The sequence below is a fragment of the Mirounga leonina genome, unplaced genomic scaffold, assembly GCF_011800145.1.
Source record: "Mirounga leonina isolate KUSES-001 unplaced genomic scaffold, KU_Mleo_1.0 Mir_201, whole genome shotgun sequence".
Lineage (NCBI taxonomy): Eukaryota > Metazoa > Chordata > Mammalia > Carnivora > Phocidae > Mirounga > Mirounga leonina.
In genome coordinates, this window is record NW_023270504.1 from 7,100,633 (window position 1) to 7,120,887 (window position 20,255).

General features: G+C 41.8%; 1 protein-coding gene across 8 annotated transcripts in view; it reads right to left on the bottom strand.

The window, feature by feature from the left end:
- Positions 1–19,861, bottom strand: part of PPFIBP1 (PPFIA binding protein 1) — a 177,747-nt gene extending 157,886 nt beyond the window's left edge. For 6 of the 8 annotated variants that reach the window (XM_035028006.1, XM_035028005.1, XM_035028003.1 and 3 more), the window contains exons 1-2: positions 19,634–19,861; positions 521–597 (exon numbers count right to left, since the gene is read on the bottom strand). The gene's annotated coding sequence lies outside the window, so the exon portion shown is untranslated. Of the gene's footprint in view, positions 1–520; positions 598–18,315; positions 19,445–19,633 lie in introns of those variants that run through there. The other 2 variants (XM_035028000.1, XM_035028001.1) reach the window with 2 other exon arrangements.
- Between the last annotated feature and the right edge of the window lie 394 nt (positions 19,862–20,255).

Sequence of the window (20,255 nt, forward strand, 5' to 3'; positions counted from 1 at the left end):
TGGACTCTGAGAAACAAACTGAGGGTTCTAGAGGGGAGGGGGGTGGGGGGATGGGTTAGCCTGGTGATGGGTATTAAAGAGGGCACATACTGCATGGAGCACTGGGTATTATATGAAAACAATGAATCAAAAACTAATGAATTGTATGGTGACTAACATAATAAAATTTTAAAAATTTAAAAAAAATTATCAATTGTTAATTGGAAAAAAAAAAAGAAGACATAGGTGTGGAAAGCTATTTGGAGTGCCAGTTTTGAAGAAAACGGTTTCCTCATCTGTAAAATGGAGACTGATGCTAGTGTTGCCCTTATGATGCCCTGAGAGGGTGCGAATCAAGCTCCTCTCACGAAATACGATTTCAAAAAACAGCTAGATGCCAAATGCCTGGCCATATATAGGCACCGGCACTGCACAGATTAGAACATCTCAAAATCATCGGGCTGGAATGAATCCTCAGAAACACCCTGAACTCACCACCCACTTGGTACTTGAGCATCTCAAAATCCCAAAATTTCATTACCTGCCTCCAGCACAGTTTGCGCGCTGAGCTCTGACAGAGGCTCTCAGCAAAGGTTTCCTGAACTGCTTCAAGTGGGCCTGGAGGAAAGAGAAGGAATGGTTCAAACAAAGAGAAGAGCCAGTAGGAGTAGGAGAAAAGGTGGGGTGGACTTAAAGCACTCCAGAGGGGCAGAGCCTGGGTCTCAGCCCAGCAGGACAGGGGAAGACAAGCGTGGAAAAAAAGGTCAAGACCAGTTGAGGTCACAAGGTGACCTCCAGGTGACCTGTGCTGACGCTGACCAGGTGAGACCTAAGAAATATTTCTCCGAAAAAAAAGTAAGCAAGGGCTGCTACAAAGCATACATTCCATTATGAAGGTGGAGAAAATTTCTCAGACTAAAAGATCAGCATTCCCTGAGGACAATAGGCAGATGTTTGCTTTAAATTTACATAAGTGAAAGTGATGATTGTGCCAGAACAATGAGTCAATATGCCCTAAAAGTAAATCTAAATGTCTTCTTTCCCAAGTCCACAGGTCCTCCTGTTCTCTATGGGCATCAGCCCAACACAAGGAAACACGAGCCCAGAGTAGCCAGATTTCATGTTTTTAAAATCTGGATTTCAATTAGGTGAAATCTCCCAAACTTTAAGTATTGGCTTAAATTTCTTTAAATACTGTGTAGGTCAAACCAAACCTATCTCCCTGCAGTCTCCACCCCAGGACCACCAGTATAAAAACCCCGCCATTAGCCATAGCCCACAGGAGGTCAAATAAAGCTTTCTGGGGCAGGCAGGGTAGCCTCATACCCAATATTATTTGGAAGATTTGTCTGGCAATGTGTCGTAGAATACAGGGAAGAAACTAACTGCAGGGTGTGTAGGGACTGCTTTTAGGCAGGAGGCTTGAGCAATGGAATGTAGAAAGGGCCCGCAGCGACCCCCTGGTTGAATACAAACAGGCCCTCAGGTGACCCACCTCAAAATATCCATTGGCCTGGGGCACCTGGGTGACTCAGTCGGTTAAGCGTCTGACTCATGGGTTATGAGATGCGGCCCCACGTTGGGCTCTGCACTCAGTGAGAAGTCTGCTTGGGGATTCTCTCCCTCTGCTCCCCCCCCCCCCCCCCCCCCCCCCCCCGCCCCACTCACTTTTTCAATCTCTCAAATAAATAAATCTTTAAAAATATATATATCCATCAGCCCTAACCAACCAATGGGCTATTTACAATTAGGCAGAGTTACCAAAAATGGGAGAATTCCATACAGCACCATACCTCCTCATCTCCCCACTTTAAAAACAGCCTCCACCCACTGCCTCGTTGCTGACAGTCTCTCTCCTCTACTCTCCTGGCTGCCCCAACCCCCCGTGGTGTATGCAATAAACTTCTATCTCCTTTGTTCTGCCTCAGGTGAATTTTTGCACCACTGGCTTTGACCCAATCATCACCCCACATTTGGGGGCCCTCATTTGATGGAGAGAGACACCCCACGTAGACACCACAGGATCTACATAAGAGCTGACAGGGATGTGAACCAAGGCAATGGCAGAGGTAATAGAGAGTGATTCAAAAAATGTATGAAAGGCAAAAATAACAGTGCTGATGGCCAGGAGAGGGTCCCTGGGATACCAGACACAAACCTGACCCATTGCAAACTTTGATAATGAAGGGGAGTCTTTAGGACCAGAGGGAAACAGGCTTAAAAGTGTGCTCTTTGACCTCTGAGAACAGGGAAATCTTCATGGACTTGTGACCTATGTTGTCACACAGGACCCCATGCTCAGAAATGCTCCATGCTTGGTTTAATGCTCTGCTGTCATCATTCTGAGATTCTTAATTTAACTTTGAACTTGTGGTTTGTTAAGTGCGGTCTAATGGGGAAACGGAGCATGCGTGTGAGCAGAGGAGATCCTGTTTAGTATGTGTGGCCACCATTCTTACAGTGTTTGCCATGACCCAAAAGCACAGAATTTCTGTGGATTCATGATGCATGGGAGTCCAGCAAGATTAGTTCAAGGTAAGTGTGTTACAAAGACAACTAAGTGAGTAGGTGGGTGGGTGCTGACAGCTCCCAGAAGCCATGCTTTCCATTCAAAGAAACCACAACTCACTTTGCATATGTAGAAACAAAGCAATGTTTTTCCAAGAAACACAAACAACCAAGGAACCCTATCATATCCTCTTACTCCTATTACTTCCCTGTATTAGCTGACCATGTACAGTGAAAATAATGGCACAGAAAGAAAAGGAAAGATAGGGCAACCCATGGTTCTTTTTCTTTTCAGTCCTTCCTTAAAGCCAGCCCTTCCTTCTGTAAGACAAAGACTAATAGAATGCAGGTATCAAGAAGTGAATAAAAGTAGTTAGTTTTGGGCAGTGTTTTCACGTTCTGGTAGGAACAATACACATATGCACATACAAATTACAAAATACGAAGTGTGTGATTTCAGTAATTCTGCAGATGTGTCAAATGCTCTTATGTTCGCATTTAACACTGGCCTTGCACAGCATATAAACAGTACAAATCATGCTAATTACTTAAATTTTTAATTTCTCTTCACTGAGAACGATATTAAAGAGCAAACATGAGGACAAGTCAAGGGAGAGAATGTAGAAGGAAAAACTTTTTATGTCTGTACCTTTAACATTGCTTTTTTTCCTGCTTTTTGAACAAGGGGCCACACATTTTCATTTTACACAGGGCTCTACAAATTATGTGGCCAGCCCACTGAGAACCACTGAAGTCAAGAATATCATGACTATCTAAAATGCTACACACGGGGCAGCTGGGTGGCACAGTCGGTTGAGCGTCCAATTCTTGGTTTCAGCTCAGGTCATTGGCTCAGCGTAGTGAGACCGAGCCCTGTGACAGGCTCCACACTGGGTGTGGGGCCTGGTTGGGATTCTCTCTTACCTCTCCCTCTGCCCCTCTAGTCCCCCACCCCCGCCCACCATTGCTCATGCACTGTCTCTCTCAAATAAGTAAATAAAATCTTAAAAAAAAATAAAATACTACAAACACCTGGATAAGTTCCTCCTGATGTCTTTCAAAGCAACCCCCAAAAGGCCCACTGATGGATTGATGGGGGTGCTGATTTTTTAGCTCCATGCTCATAATTACTGAATCACTTTAGTCCTTTTCCCCCAGGCCCCTCAAGTCATTACAACAACACATCTGAAATAGTGCAAGCCGATGTCATTCCAACTAAAGATGGCTCTAGAGACAATCAGTTAAACTGAAGACTGCACAAGACCTTACCCGGAGTAGCATCTAAGGCAGAGACCTCCCTGCTGGACATCTCCCTTTTTTATAGAGTGCTTCCCCCGAGCTTTGGCAGTGCAGTTTTAACCAAACTCAAGCTGTTTCTCACCACTCAGAGTGCTCGGGTTTCCCCTGGGAAGTGGTTCTGTGAACCACTAAGTCTGGCTGTCTAAAAAGGCCTCCATCAAATACAGTCAAGTTTTCCTTTGTCTCAGTTCATTCTCTTCTGTTTTGTACCACTTTCCACTTCGATAAATTAACTTCCTGCCTAGAGACACATCCCGGCAAATGTGTCAGTTTGTATTGTTTAGATGAGAGACTTCTGTCATTCTTTCAAATTTTTCCTCTGCACCAATAATCCTGACAGCCAGCCTCTCAGGAGCCTGAGTGGCTTGTCTATGAATTTCCTTTCACTGCCTCCTATTCGACTGAAAAAATGCAGACTGCCTGCGGTGAACTTACTCACTCTTAACCCTTCCGATCACATCTGTTTCTATTTCCCCATCCTTTCTTCTAGCCCATCTGAAGAAGGGCTCTTACGGAGTTCCGGGCTAATGGGCCACTCTCCACCTGATTGTTCATGCTGCTTTCACATCACCGCCCCCACCTGTGCCTGCTTCACACCTATCTATCGCAGCATGCTTCTCCTGGGTTGAGTCCTTGAAAGGCTGGGCTACAGGGCCACCTGTAGTGCATCCCCTCCCTTGCAATCCTCAGTTTTTTGCACTCTGAATTGCATAAACTGCGCTCTCCAAGGTCATGAATGACCTGGCGGCTGGACCAGGGGCAGTTTCTCAGACCCATCCTTCTAACGGGTCTGTTGCGCTGGATGGCAAGCACAGTCCATGTGTGTTGGTCTGCCTCTTCCCTTTGCTACCACCATCTTCCCCTTCTCGGGTCGCTCCTGCTCTTCCTCCTCTAATAAATTTCTTCAGCCTCATCATGTCTAAATGTCAAGAGTTCCCTGAAGGTTGTATATTTGTTTCTCTTTTTATTCTGCATCTTCTTCAAAAGAGGTGGAGGGGATTAAGAGATACAAACTTCCAGGGGTAAAATAAGTCACAGCGATTAGAATCACAGCAAAGGGAATGTGGTCAACAATACTGTAATAACACTGTTTGGTGACAGATGGTAACTACACCTATTGTGGTGAGCACTGCAGAGTGGACAGAACTGCTATGGCGTGCCCCTGAAAATAATATAATGTTGTATGTCAACTATCTTTCAATAAAAAATTGAATAAAACTAATAAAATTGGGAATATTTGATATATTGTACACAGCATAACAAACAGCAAATAACTAAATTTTCAATTTTCCTTTTTTAGTTTCTAAAGTATCTTATGGTTTGCTGTGTTTCTGCAGATTATGGGCATTTCTCTAAGATTTCCAAAAGTAAATCAAATGAAAGATTAAGCTGTACTCATTACTTATCCATAACAGAGGACATCTTTTCTTGATATTAAAAACTTTCATGGCCTACAAATAACTGATCAACATTAGATTCAAATCAACTTCAGCATGCCATGTTCTGTCATGTTTCCTTGCCCCATATTTTCTAGTCTTTTAAAAATATTTGATTGTAAATATGTTAATATATATAATGTGTAAAAAAAAAAAAAAGAGTTCCCTGAAGGTTCTATACTTGCTTCTCTTTTTATTCGACATCTTCTTTACTGAGTTCATCTATCTTACTCGTTATATAAAAGCTCCATGGAAATCATCCATCAATCTAGGATTTTGCCTAAACTCTAAACATAAATTTCAAATTTTTTTTAAAGATTTTATTTATTTATTTGACAGAGAGTGGGAGAGGGAATGAGAGAAAGCACAAGCAAAGGGAGCAGCAAAAGGAGAGGGAGTAGACTCCCCGGCTGAGCAGGGAGCCCAATGTGGGACTTGATCCCAAGACCCCGGGATCACTACCCGAGCCACCCATGTGCCCCTAAATTTCAAATTCTTAACATCTTCACGTGGATAAAATCAACTAACAGATAGATCTTAATAGCTTTTAACATGCCAAATACATAAGTAAGCCAGAGGCAGTATTAGGAAGTGGTTGAAGATACTGACCCTAGAGACTGTACCTACCTGCATTTAAATACTGACTCCAACAGAGGACAGTCCAAGATGGCAGAGGAATAGGAGACCTTAGTTTCATCTGGTCCCAGAAATTCAGCTAGATAGCTATTAAATTATTCTGAACACCTGTGAACTCAACAGGAGAGCTAAAAAAAGTTGCAACTCTACAAACAGAAAAGCGACCACTTTCTACACGAATGACAAGACAGAAAAACATCCAAAAAAAAAGAGAGAGAGAACAAGAGGCAGTATGGACTGGGACGCCTGGGTGGCTCAGTCATTAAGCGTCCGCCTTCGGCTCAGGTCATGATCCCAGGGTCCTGGGATCGAGTCCCGCATCCGGCTCCCTGCTCAGCGGGAAGCCTGCTTCTCCCTCTCCCTGCCACTCCCCCTACTTGTGCTTGCTCTCTCTCTCTCTGACAAATAAATAAAATCTTTAAAAAAAAAGGCAGTACGGACTGCCAGGGACCTAATCTGTATGGATATAAGTAAGATGTTGGAACTACAGTTCAGAGTAAGGATCATAAACATACTAGCTGGGCTTGAAACAAGCATAGAAGTCACTAAAGAATCCCTTTATAGAGAAATAAAAGAACTAAAATCTAATCAAGTCAAAATTTTAAAGGCTATTAATGAGATGCAATAAAAAATGGAGGCTCTAACTGCTAGGATAAATGAGGCAGAAGAGAGAATTGGATATAGAAGACAAAATGATGGAGAATAAAGAACCTGAGAAAAAGAGAGATAAACAACTACTGGATCATGAAGGGAGCATTCAAGAGATAACTGATACCATAAAGTGAAACAATATTAGAATAATTGGGATCCCAGAAGAAGAGGAAAGTGAGGGCAGAAGGTATACCGGAGCAAATTATAGCTGAGAACTTCCCTAATCTGGGGAAGGAAACAGGCACTGAAGTCCAGGAGGCACACAGAAACCCCCTCAAAAATCAATAAAAATAGGTCAACACCCTGACATATAATAGTGAAACTTGCAAATCTCAGAGACAAAGAGAAAATCTTGAAAGCAGCTCAGGACAAGAGGTCTATAACCTACAAGGGTAGAAACATTAGACTGGCAGCAGACCTATCCACAGAGACCTGGCAGGCCAGAAAGGACTTGGCATGATATATTCAGGGTGCTAAATGAGAAAAATATGCAGCCAAGAACACTTTATCCAGCTAGGATATCATTCAAAATAGAAGGAGTGATAAAAAGCTTCCAGGACAAACAAAAACTGAAAGAATTTGTGATCACCAAACCAGCCCTGCAAGAAATAATAAAAGGGATCCTTTAATCGAAGAGAGAGTCCAAAAGTAACACAGACCAGAAAGGAACAGAGACATTATACAGAAACAGTGACTTTACATGTAATACAATGGCACTAAATTCATATCTTTCAATAGTTACTCTGAATGTAAATGCACTAAATGCTCCAATCAAAACATACAGGGAATCAGACTGGATAAAAAAGAAAGACCCATTGACATGCTGTCTGCTACAGACTCATTTTAGACCCAGTCACCTCCAGATGGAAAGTGAGGGGGTGGAAAACAATTTATCATGCTAATGGACATCAAAAGAAAGCTGGGGTAGCAATCCTTATATCAGAGAAATTAGATCTTATATCAAAGACTGTAATAAGAGATGAGGAAGGGATAATACAATAATAGTGGGGGACTTTAACACCCCACTCATTGCAATGGACAGATCATCTAAGCAGAAGATCAACAAGGAAACAAGGGCTATGAATGACACACTGAACTAGGCGGACTTCACAGATATATTCAGAGCATTCCATCCTAAAGCAACAGAATGCACATTCTTCTTCAGTGCACATGGAACGTTCTCCAGAATAGATCACAAACTGGATCACAAATCAGGTTTCAACCAGTACCAAAAGATTGGGATCATTCCCTGCATATTTTTGGATCAAAATGCTTTGAAACTGGAACTCAATCACAAGAGGAAATTTGGAAAGAACTTAAATACTTGGAGGCTAAAGAGCATCCTACTAAAGAATGAATGGGTCAACCAGGAAATTAAAGAATTTTTTAAATTCATGGAAATAAATGAAAATGAAAACACAACTGTTCAAAACCTTTGGGATGCAGCAAAGGCAGTCCTAAGAGAGAAGTATATAGCAATACAAGTCTTTCTCAAGAAACAAGAAAGGTCTCAAATACACAACCTAACCTTACACCTAAAGGAGCTGGAGAAAGAACAGTAAATAAACCCTAAATCCAGCAGGAGAAGAGAAATAATAAAGATTAGAGCAGAAATAAATGAAACAGAAACCAAAAGAGCAGTAGAACAAGTCAACGAAACTAGGAGCCGGTTCTTTGAAAGAATAAGATCGATAACCCCCTGGCCAGACTTATCAAAAAAGAAAAGAGTAAGGACCAGAATAAAATCATGAATGAAAAAAGAGAGATCTTGGGGCGCCTGGGTGGCTCAGTTGGTTGAGCGACTGCCTTCGGCTCAGGTCATGATCCTGGAGTCCCGGGATCGAGTCCCGCATCGGGCTCCCTGCTCAGCAGGGAGTCTGCTTCTCCCTCTGACCCTCCTCCCTCTCATGCTCTCTGTCTCTCATTCTCTCTCTCTCAAATAAATAAATAAAAAATCTTTTAAAAAAAAGAAAAAAGAGAGATCACAACCAACACCAAAGAAATACAAGTACATATTATGAGCAACTATATGCCAACAAATCAGGAAATCTGGAAGAAATGGATGCATTCCTAGAGACGTATAAACTATCAAAACTGAAATATTAAGAAATAGAAAACCTGAACAGACCCATAACCAGCAAGGAAACTGAAGCAGTAAGCAAAAATCTCACAACAAACAAGAGTTCAGGCCTTGATGGCTTCCCAGCAGAATTCTACCAGACGTTTTAAGAAGAATTAATACATATTCTTCTGAAACTGTTCCAAAAAAGAGAAATGGAAGGAAAACTTCCAAACTGTTTTTATGAGGCTAGCATTACTTTGATCCCAAAACCAGACAAAGACCCCACCAAAAAGGACAATTACAGACCAATATCCCTGATGAACATGGATGCAAAAATTCTCATCAAGATACTAGGTAATAGGATCCAACAGTACATTAAAGGGATTATTCACCACGACCAAGTGGGATTTACTCCTGGGCTGCAAGGGTGGTTCAACATCCACAAATCAATTAGTGTGATACATCACATTAATAAAAGAAAGGACAAGAACCATATGATACTCTCCATAGATGCAGAAAGAGCATTTGACAAAATACAACATCCTTTCTGGATAAAAACTCTGCAGTGTAGGGATAGAGGGTACATATCTCAATATCATAAAAGCCATATACAAAAAACCCACAGTGAATATCATCCTCAATGAGAAAAAAACTGAGAGCTTTTCTCCTAAGGTCAGGAACACGGCAGGGATGTCCACTACCACCACTGCTATTCAACATAGTACTAGAAGTCCTAGCCTCAGCAATCAAACAAAAAGAAATAAAAGGCATCCAAATTGGCAAGAAAGAAGTCAAACTCTCACTCTTTGCAGATGACATGATACCCTATGTAGAAAACCTAAAAGACTCCACCCCAAAATTGCTAGAACTGATATAGGAATTCAGCAAAGTCACAGGATATAAAAAAAATCAATGCACAGAAGTCAGTTGCATTTCTATACAGCAACGAAACAAAAGAAAGAGAAATCAAGGAGTCAATCCCATTTACAATTGCACCAAAAACCATAAGATACCTAGAAATAAACCTAACCAAAGAGGTAAAAGGGTCTGTCCTCTGAAAACTATAGAACATTTATGAAAGAAATTGAGGAACACACAAAGAAATGGAAAAACATTCCATGCTCATGGACTGGAAGAACAAATATTGTTAAAATGTCTACGCTACCTAGAGCAATCTATACATTCAATGCAATCCCTATCAAAATACCATCAACTTTTTTCACAGAGCTGGGACAAATAATCCTAAAATTTGTATGGAACCATTAAAGACCCCAAATAGCCAGGGGAATGTTGAAAAAGAAAAGCAAAGCTGGTGGCATCACAATTCCAGACTTCCAGCTCTATTACAAAGCTGTCATCATCAAGACAGCATGATACTGGCACAAAAACAGACACATAAATCAATGGAACAGAACAGAGAGCCCAGAAATGGACCCTCAACTCTATGGTCAACTAATCTCTGACAAAGCAGGAAAGAATGTCCAGTGGAAAAAAGACAGTCTCTTCAACAAATGGTGTTGGGAAAACTGGACAGCCACATGCAGAAGAATGAAACTGGCCCATTTCCTTACACCACACACAAAAACAGACTCCAAATGGACGAAAGACCTAAATGTGAGACAGGAGTCCATCAAAATCCTAGAGGAGAACACAGGCAGCAACCTCTGTGACCTCGGCCACAGCTACTTCTTGCTAGACATGTCTCCAAAGGCAAAAACGAACTACTGGGACTTCATCAAGATAAAAAATGTTTGCATAGCAAAGGAACAGTAGACAAAGCCAAGACAACTGACAGAATGGGAGAAGATATTTGCAAATGTCTTAGCAGATAAAGGACTAGTATCCAAAATCTATAAAGAACTTATCAAACTCAACACCCAAAGAACAAAAAAATCCAGGTAAGAAATAGGCAGAAGACATGAACAGACATTTCTCTAAAGAACACATACCAATGGCCAACAGGCACATGAAAAAATGCTCAACATCACTAGCCATCAGGGAAATACAAATCAAAATCACAATGAGATACCACCTCACACCAGTCAGAATGGCTAAAATTAACAAATCAGGAAATGACAGATGTTGGCGAGGATAAAGAGTAAGGAAAAAAGGGAAACCTCTTACACTGTTGGTGGGAATGCAAGCTGGTGCAGACCCTCTGGAAAACAGTATGGAGGTTCCTCAAAAAGTTGAAAACAGAGCCACCCTATGACCCAGCAATTCCATTACTGGGTATTTACCCCAAACATACAAATGCAGTGATCCAAAGGGGCAACTAGACCCCAGTGTTTACAGCAGCAATGTCCACAATAGCCAAACTATGGAAAGAGCCCAGATGTCCATCCACAGATGAATGGATAAAGATGTGATATATATATATGTGTGTGTGTGTGTGTGTATACACACACACACACACAATGGAATACTACTCAGCCATCAAAAAGAATGAAACCTTGTCATTTACAACAATGTGGATAGAACTAGAGGGTATTACACTAAGCGAAATAAGTCAATCAGAGAAAGACAATTACCATATGATCTCACTCATATCTGGAATTTAAGAAACAAAACAGAGGAGCATAGGGAGAGAGAGGAAAAAATAAAACAAGACAAAATCAGGGAGACAAACCATGAGACTCTTAATCATAGGAAACAAATTGAGGGTTGCTGGAGGGGATGTGGTAGAGGGATGGGGTAACTGGGTGATGGACATTAAGGAGGTCACATGATGTAATGAGCACTGGGTATTATATAAGACTGATGAATCACTGACCTCTAGCTCTGAAACTAATACATTATATGTTAATTAATTGAATTTAAATTTTAAAAAATAATTGAATTTAAATTTAAAAAAATACTGAGTCCAACATGCACAGTCTAGGGAAATTCATCTAGCCTCTCTGTGCCTCAGATTCCTCCTCTGTAGTATAGGAATAATAACAATATCTTTTCTTAGGGCTGATGTAGAGATTAAATCTAAGTTAAAATATGTAAGGTGCTTAGAATAGTGCTTGGAACGTGCCAAGTGCTGTGTAAGCATAGCTATTACTTTATTCTAAAAACCTAATAAGACAGATACTATTATTTTACCCATTTATATAATGAAATGAAGACAAAGGTAAGTTATTGTGGGTCATGATAGAATCTTAGACTCCGGGTGTTCAATTCTTAATCCTTCCTATTTCCCATTAAAATTCAACTTTCACTTGTGTGCCATTTTTCTTAAGATTTTATTTATTTATTTTATTTGACTTGTGCATGTGTGCACAACTCGAGTTGGGGGGGAGGGTCAGAAGGAGAGGGATAGAATCCCAAGCAGACTCTGCACGGAGCACAAAGCCCAACATGGGGCTTGATTTCAGGGTCCTGAGATCATGACCTGAGCCAAAATCAAGAGTCGGACGCTTAACTGACTGAGCCATCCATGTACCCTGATGCCTTTCTTGATTAAAGATGTCTTGCCCCTCTCCCCACCCCTCACCACTTATATTCCGATAACATCCAACATACTATTTCCGAAGTCACCTTTATAACATAATTCTCATAATTCTCCCCACCTTTAAAAAAAAAAAAAAATCTCATGTTAAAGCATAATCTTGTCACTCTCTTAAAAACCATCTAAGGGCTGGCTCCATTACATCTTACTTCTCTTAATAATGATTTCTGTATCTTATCTTCCTCTAAAATGAATCTCACTACATTCTACATTTCATACTAAAGCCCAGCATGCTCATCTCCCCCCGCTGCCTCCTCAAAATCTCCTACTCCTTCCAGACCCATTCAAATCCCACCTCCTCTAGGGATCCCACCAAACCCAACCCTTTGTTCGAGTGACTCATCTAGCTCACCCGATCTTCCCACACCTACCTCCCAAAGACCCAACAAATCGATTTTTTGAACTTTAATACTTTTTATATTTCAGGACTAATGCATGAATGTTGTAAAATAAACATCAATACGCTTTTTAAAAAAATTAAAGCCCCTTTCATCTTCCCTGCCATGTTAATCTACCTCCCATAAATCACCCCATTTAATCATTTTTCATGCATTACCAAGTATAAACTATACATAACTGCTTGGCAGTTTTTCTTAATATATAACAGACATATGTATAAATCAACATGGCTTTTTTTGCAACCATTTTAACAGCTAAACAGAAGTCTAAATCTGTTTTTTATTATGGTTTTGTGTAAGGAGTGCCATCTCCTTTCTGCCCCCATCCCCCATATGTGAATATTCTCAAGGGTAAAGGCCATGTTTTGTTCTTACATCTTCAAGAGGACCTCATACCAAGGCCAAGAATTCCTTAAACACATACATTATCATACTGAGTCCTCATAACCACCTGAGTATTCCCATTTCACAGAAGACAAAAGCACATAGCCAATAAGGACAAGGGATTCTATTCTACATTTCTCGGACTCTAGAGTCCACACTCTTCATCCCCAGGCTATAGCTAATAAATTTTTCATAAGGACATCCTTTGCTTTTTCAACCAAAGTTGAAAGACAGAAGAGCTCCAAGTATTCTGGTGTTTGTGGGTGAGGCTGAGGATAAGAGAGGGGCACTGGCCGAATGGCGAGGACACGCTGGCGAGTGGTTGCAGCTGTAAAGCTAATCTACCATTCAGTCCTTCAATCTGTGTTTACTGAGAACCTGCCAGAAGTTGAACTACTTGCCTCTTCCTCTACAGGCTCCCCACTACACTCTCCCTTGGGAGTAGCTGCCACCATTTGTTGAAAATCTCTGTGCCTAATGTGCCGTTATTATTTCTATTAATAATTTCTAATTATTTTGAAATTATTTCTAAAAATTCTATGACACAAATATCATCACCACCATTTTAAAGATGGGAAAACCGAGATGCAGAGAAGTTAAATTATGTGCCAATACTAGACTATAATACATAACGAGGTCAGGATTCAAGCCGAGGGTCTGTGTGGCTCCAGACCGGCCCCTGTTTTGTTGTACAGAATACTGCCTTTCAATTCTTACAGAAAACATGAACTATGACTTTTTAAAATTTAGACTCAGTTAGGATTACATCTGGCTCCAAGTAACAGACCCAACTTCTGTGGTCTAACCAAAGAGAGATTTTTCTTTCTCTCCCAGAAAGTCAAGAAATGGGCAGACAAGGTCTGGTATAGGAGTTCCAAAATGCCATCAGCTTCTCAGCTTGCTTAACCCTTAAGCTTTTTTTTTTTTAAAAAAAAAAAAAGGGGGTCGCCTGGGTGGCTCAGTCGTTAAGCATCTGCCTTCGGCTCAGGTCATGATCCTAGTGTCCTGGGGTCGAGCCCCGCGTTGGGCTCCCTGCTCCGCGGGAAGCCTGCTTCTCCCTCTCCCACTCCCCCTGCTTGTGTTCCCTCTCTCACTGTCTCTGACAAATAAATAAATAAAATCTTTAAAAAAAAAAAAAACAAAAAAACCTTAAGCTTCTTGTCTTTGGTCACAAGATGGCTTCTCCAGTTAGAAAACAGCTTTCAGGGGCGCCTGGGTGGCTCAGTCGATTAAGCGTCTGCCTTCGGCTCAGGTCATGATCCCAGGGTCCTGGGATAGAGCCCCATGTGGGGCTCCCTGCTCAGTGGGGAGTCTGCTTCTCCCTCTCCCTCCTCCTCTTTCCCGCTGCTCATGCTCTTTCTCTCTCTCTCTCAAATAAAGGAATAAAATCTTAAAAAAAATAGAAAGAAAACAGCCTTCATGTTCCAAGGAGAAAAAAGTACAAAGGGCAAAAGGTGAGCTCAGAGAGGCCATCCCCTTATAAGAGCTTTTGAAAGTGGGGAGGGAGCCCCAATCCACCTACTTCCATCTCACTGGCCAAGACTATAGCACTTAGACACCCTGCAAGGAATTCTGGAAAAATTAAGTTTTTTGTTTTTGTTTTAAACTGGCCATGGTGTAAATGAAACAAAATGGGGTTAGCTGTAGGGAAGATGTGGGTGGGATGGATTCTGGTTGGCATCTAGCTGGGTCTGCCCCAGACGGTGATGTAGAGCACAAGTCACCCTAGAGAATCAAGGTGCTCTGGGGAGGAAAAAAAAGCAATGAAAGAACCTTAACTCCCTATTTAGAAGCTTTCTGGTTGTGCAGTCACAAACTGATGGGGGTGGGGGCTGGAAGAATGTGAACGCATCCATAGCAGCTGATCCAGAGGAAAAACACTGAGAGCCAGGTGACTTCACACAAATTATTCTGGCCAACTCACAGGTTCAACGGGAGTGTTCCCTCGGAGTCCTCCACTGTTTCCCTTCCTCCCATTCACTTCACTTCCCAGTTAATATAGAGGAGACCCTATAGGCTCATTGGACTCTTCTATCATTCATCAGTAGTGGAGAATGTCCAAATTCTGATTCAAACAAAATAAAACTCTACTATGTGCTGTTATAAGCAGCAGCATCTTTAGACACAGATAATGGTCGCAGAAACATGACTTATGCAACCACGGTAGCCACACCAACAAGTTAGAATATTAAGAAAGTAGGCCATCGAGTTCTAGCCTTGTTTTCACTTTCTCCCAAATAAACTCCATAAACCGTCCTCACAAAAACCTCATAAAACTCTGTGGTGGCAAGATGACGACATTTGTGCAAGGACTGTAGAGAGAAAGGTGACAAAGAGCCAGCAAAAAAGGACTAGATCCGGTGAGCTAGATCCTACATACAGAGATACAAGATAACGTAGGCATATTTAGTGATATGGTAGAGTATTACGTGCATAGCATGAATGAATACACTTCCCAACGGGCCTCGTACTTCTTCCCAAGAACTCCCTTGCTTGCCTAAAGAATTTGGCCACTCATTTATGAATGGGCTTGCCAATGAAAACAGCATCTTTACTCTCTCCTACCAGGTAAAATTAAGTTTGCCCTTGTTAAAACACACACACACACACACACACACACACGGAATCAGCCCACCTGCTCTCTTGAACTTGCGTCTGTTTTTATGTCAAATGCTTGATTTCCCTAAATTAAAAGGGATGTGAAAATACCTAGCCTTCCTCTGAAGTTCAGGGGGTGTCCATAAAATCTACAGCTAGCCCCAGGCGTTACAGTACTTGATCTTCTTCCTCCAGGATTCATAGTCAAGCCATGAGCATTTGCCAGAATGACTGATATCGAGTACAATTCAAGTTGGTACAATTCCTTCAGTCATGGATATTGTCAGGTACACCCCTGGACAGAAACCACCAAATGATCTTTCTATTCTGAACTCATTTACACTTGCCAACGAAAACAAGGATTTGCATGGGGGCCAGTCAAAATGTGCGTCACAGCAAGTTCTAGGGAGACACAAAACCCAAGTCCAGTCCCAAACTGTGACACCACACCCACCAGGACCACACTCCGGGTCCAAAGCCACATTTCAGAAATAGAAGCTCTTTAACGGGTATCCACCACTACACATTTCACTCAGACCCTCCCCTCCCCCACAAAAGAGCTTAACAAGGGTGCAAACCTGAAACTCCTGGGAGAGCCCATTTTTTAATCTAAAATCCAGTTGTTTGGCATTTTAGACCCTTCAAAATGGAAAAAAATATTGAAGCAAAAGTCACCACTTGGCCTTTTGAAACATTGTCCACTTACGCCAAACTGGGATCAATAATGACTAGATTTAAAATAAACAGCGTAAAAGAAATAGAAGAGTCTTTGTATTTTTTGTAGGGTGGGTTGGTTCAATTTAGTTTTTTTTAAGCCATTACCTCCAATTAATAAAGCATCAGTCTTTGTGGCTGTAATATATGTGACAAAAGCTGTCGGCTTTTTGACTCGGAAAAAGGTTCTGACATGCACGGTGAGGAGTTTGAGGAAAAAATGGAATACACCACAGATGAAGCAACTGCACAAGCCCAGAGCAGTTTTTGAACAGTTTGATGACTGATTTAACTGTGAAATTATCAACCTTTAGTTGAAGGGAACAGAAGACAGATACTTTGTTCCATTTATCCCCCAAACAACACCCAGTGTCACTGATCTTAACAGCTTTGCATCTCATACTTATACCCATCTGTTCAACCATGGGTAAAAAATAATAATTTTCAGCTCCCTGAAATATTTCACAATTGGCTGCTCAACTGTGACTTTTTCTTTTTCTTAATTTCAGAACTAATACGGCTTTCTAGGGAAATCTCTGGGAATAAAAAGGCCATCATTATGCAATATCTCTTGGCTAGGTCTCCACTTTGAAGCAGTATTTCTTTAATAAAGAATCAAGACACACACCCAAATGTGAATGAATAGTCATTATTTCACTCATTGTTTTGAAAAGATAATTCAAATCAGGTCAAAAACATGTAATAGTATCTTTGAAAAGACAGAATCAGACGAATGAGATCTTCTTTCAGTTAAGAGTTTGAACAATATGCTATTTGGGATTTGGGAACCTTTTCTGAGAGAGCGAGCACAGGTCGGGGGGAGAGGGAGAGAGAGAATACCAAGCAGATTCCCCACTGAGTGGGCAGCCCAATGCAGGGCTCGATCCCAGGACCCTGAGACTATGATGTAAACCGAAACCAAGAGTCAGACCCTCAACCAACTAAGCCACCCAGGCGCCCCTGGGAACCTTTTTAAATGGAAGATGAAAAACTCAAAAAGTTAATTTTAATGTAACAAATTACCAACGTAATTGAAATTAACTATAAAAATACAAATAGTTCCTGAATATGAAAGGCACATTTTTAACAAGGAGTCAGCTAGTCAGTAACAGGGAAAAAGTGACCTTGTTCGGACTTATCTCATGCTGGTACAGTGAGTGACAAAAAGACTACATAAGCAGTTAAGCTCTCCCTCACTGAACTTGTTTCCAAAAAATGTCTATGATGTCCTTGAAATTAGGCACTATTGATCTGGAACTACATTGTGCTCTGCATTTCAAGTCAACATCTATTTGCCCACAAAGGCCAGTTTATCCTATTTTTTTTAAAGTAGCTATCGGAAGTAGGATAGTTGTTGGTTAAAGAGAATTTAACTAAAACCTGATCCTACACTTCTCAATAACTCAAATATCTTTCAAATTTTGTCCTTTAAAAGTACTTTGTTTTATTATGCCCTATCTGCCTTATAAACACAGAGAAAGGGAAATAAAGGGAAATAAATTGGTTAAAGCTAAGTACATAAAATAAGTGTTATTACTCAAACTGTGAATGAAATTTAAAACACTGGCATATTCAAGTCCCTAAGCCAGGACTAGTTTCCCGGAAAGAAAGCATAAATTGGAATTTGGCACATCAGGACAACATCATAAAAATGCTCTTTACTTGACTGGTTATTACAAACTGCAGTTTGAACACTCTATCAACCAAGGCTCCAGTGAGCTCACTTTAGCCCACAGGAATTTCACATTACCTTCTCTTTCCCACTGAAAACGTACACTGGAAAATACAGTATGTTTTATATACTTCCCACAGAACATAAATAGAAAAGACCCATTCACCACTATTTCAGAGCCAGTAAGCAATTATTTCTTAGCCCCAAAACACAAACCAAAATTAAAATGTTCTGACCTTTTCAGTAAAACACACCTTCCCTTTGCAAAAAGCCTGCTCCTTATCCACTCTGTACTAATTTTTTCAAGAAGTAAAAATAATACAGACCCAGGTGTTTTATAAACAACAAAACACTTCTTTCTAGCTCTGAAATCTGATTGTCATCAGCTAGAAAGATGGAGAACCCCGTCTATGAAGTCCTGTGTTCCCTTTTTCCCTCCATGGGTTTATAAGATGTAATGTGGCTTTTCTTTCTTTCCTCACCTCCTGTAAATGCCCTTTCACTCAAGGCACCTGGGATGCAGATTTTGCCTCACGATGAAGTTCACACCTGACCTGGCAACAGAAGGATCTTCACTGCTGAGGAACAGTAGTGAATGAAAAGAGAAACTTGACTCCCAAGTCTCAGCTCATGTGTTTGTTTTGTTTTTTTCCTTCTCCAAAAGAAAGAGCCTCAAACACTGATAAGTGAGGGTTCTGAATCAGTTTATAGAGTTAATTCTTTTCCCAAGAAAGTCAATCACCACCAATTAGTGACCTGGGCACACAAGATCTCCAAACAGGAAAAAGGGTTTCAAACAGGAAATAAACAAAAACCAGAATTCTACACCTCCACTTCTCAAAATATCTTTTCCTCCCAACAGCCAGTTGCTTTTCCTAACTTCGGAACTTGGACACTAAATCAAGCTCTTCTTCTATTGCTCTTTGCACTTCTTGTTGAAAGGAAGGATTGTTTTGGTCCCACATGTTGAAAAAGCCATGTTCCTATAATTAAGAGTTCGTATGCCATGCCTTCCACCCCATTTCCCTGTGAAAACTCTCTTCTCCAAAAATAATCCTGGAAAACCCAACTACCAGCCCTCATCCTTTCCTCAAGCAGCCACAGGGAACAGATCTGAGGATTCTCAGCAGCTTTCCTAACCTCTCCAGATCACAAAGTTGGCAATGAAAGGGATTCTGTTAAAATGTCAGAGTGAAAAGGAGATGGAGTTTCAGAAGTGTGCCCCCAAGAGACGCGTTTTCCCACAGCTCATAATTAATATACCCCAACTGAATTTCTCACATCCTGACCGGACCATATAAAAGGACTTTTTTACGTTAATATATAAGAATATTAAGAATAACAATGATATTCTTTCATTTAAATCAACATGTAACAGGCCACAGGGAAACTAAAAATACAAACCTTTCGTTCTCTCTCAAAGGGCATAAATTTTGAGTCGAAACTTGCGACATCTTTAAATACCGCCCCCCAACACACACGCACACTCACACACACACAGTTCTCTAATTGGGGTTCTCAAGTATTACTGGGAGACCAGGGTGTGGGGGTCTAAGGACACAGACAATACCTTACATGTCCATCCTGGAGGTACTTTTCGCATATAAGCTAGTTGGCAGCCCCAGGAGTTAAGCCCTACAACCCCCCCCCCCAAAAAAAAGTTCCCGTTCCCCCTGGGAAACAGGAGTGAGTTGGAAAGGAAATCGAGCCGGGAAAAGGAGGAGCAGCTGCAACACCCAGCTGCAACCACACAACGGTGCCACTTCCCTCTGGTCTCTGAGAGCAGCCAAACGCCCTTACCTGGGGGGTGGAGAGCCGCCCGCACTACTTCCAAAAGTTCTGGTTCACCTTCCGTCCGAGTTCAAAGCCCCGGCACGGCTGCCCCGCCGCAGGCTCTCAGCCCGAGCCCTTTCCCGTCCGGCTCCCGCCTTCCCCACCCTCTCGGCCCTACACCATGTCAGGAATCCGGGCAGGCACCGAGCTGGGAGCTGACATCACTCCCAGTTCCAGGTACCTCCCCCTCCCACCTCCCACTCGCCTTCTCTCCTCCCTCCCTGCGGGAATTAGCCAAAGAGAGTTCGCAAGGGGGTGGGGTCGGCCGCGCCCGGGCGCCCGCTGATTGGGCCCGGGGGCCGTCACTCAGAGGAGTCAACTAATTTTATACATTCCTCGCCGAGCGAGACCAGGGCTGGGAGTGGGTGGCGGTGGCGGTGGAAAAGGAAAAAAATGCTGCCTTTCCTGTTATCTCTAAGAAAAGGAGGTGATGGTATGGGGAAGAACCTTGCGGGTCGTGTTTTGAACTTCTCTTGGTGCATTTACTACATCCCAGATCGGAAACGAAACTAACCCACCCCGGCCCCCTTTTTAAGGAAAAACAATTGCCTCTGTGTCACGGGCAAGTACGAGTCCGGCGGCGCGTGGA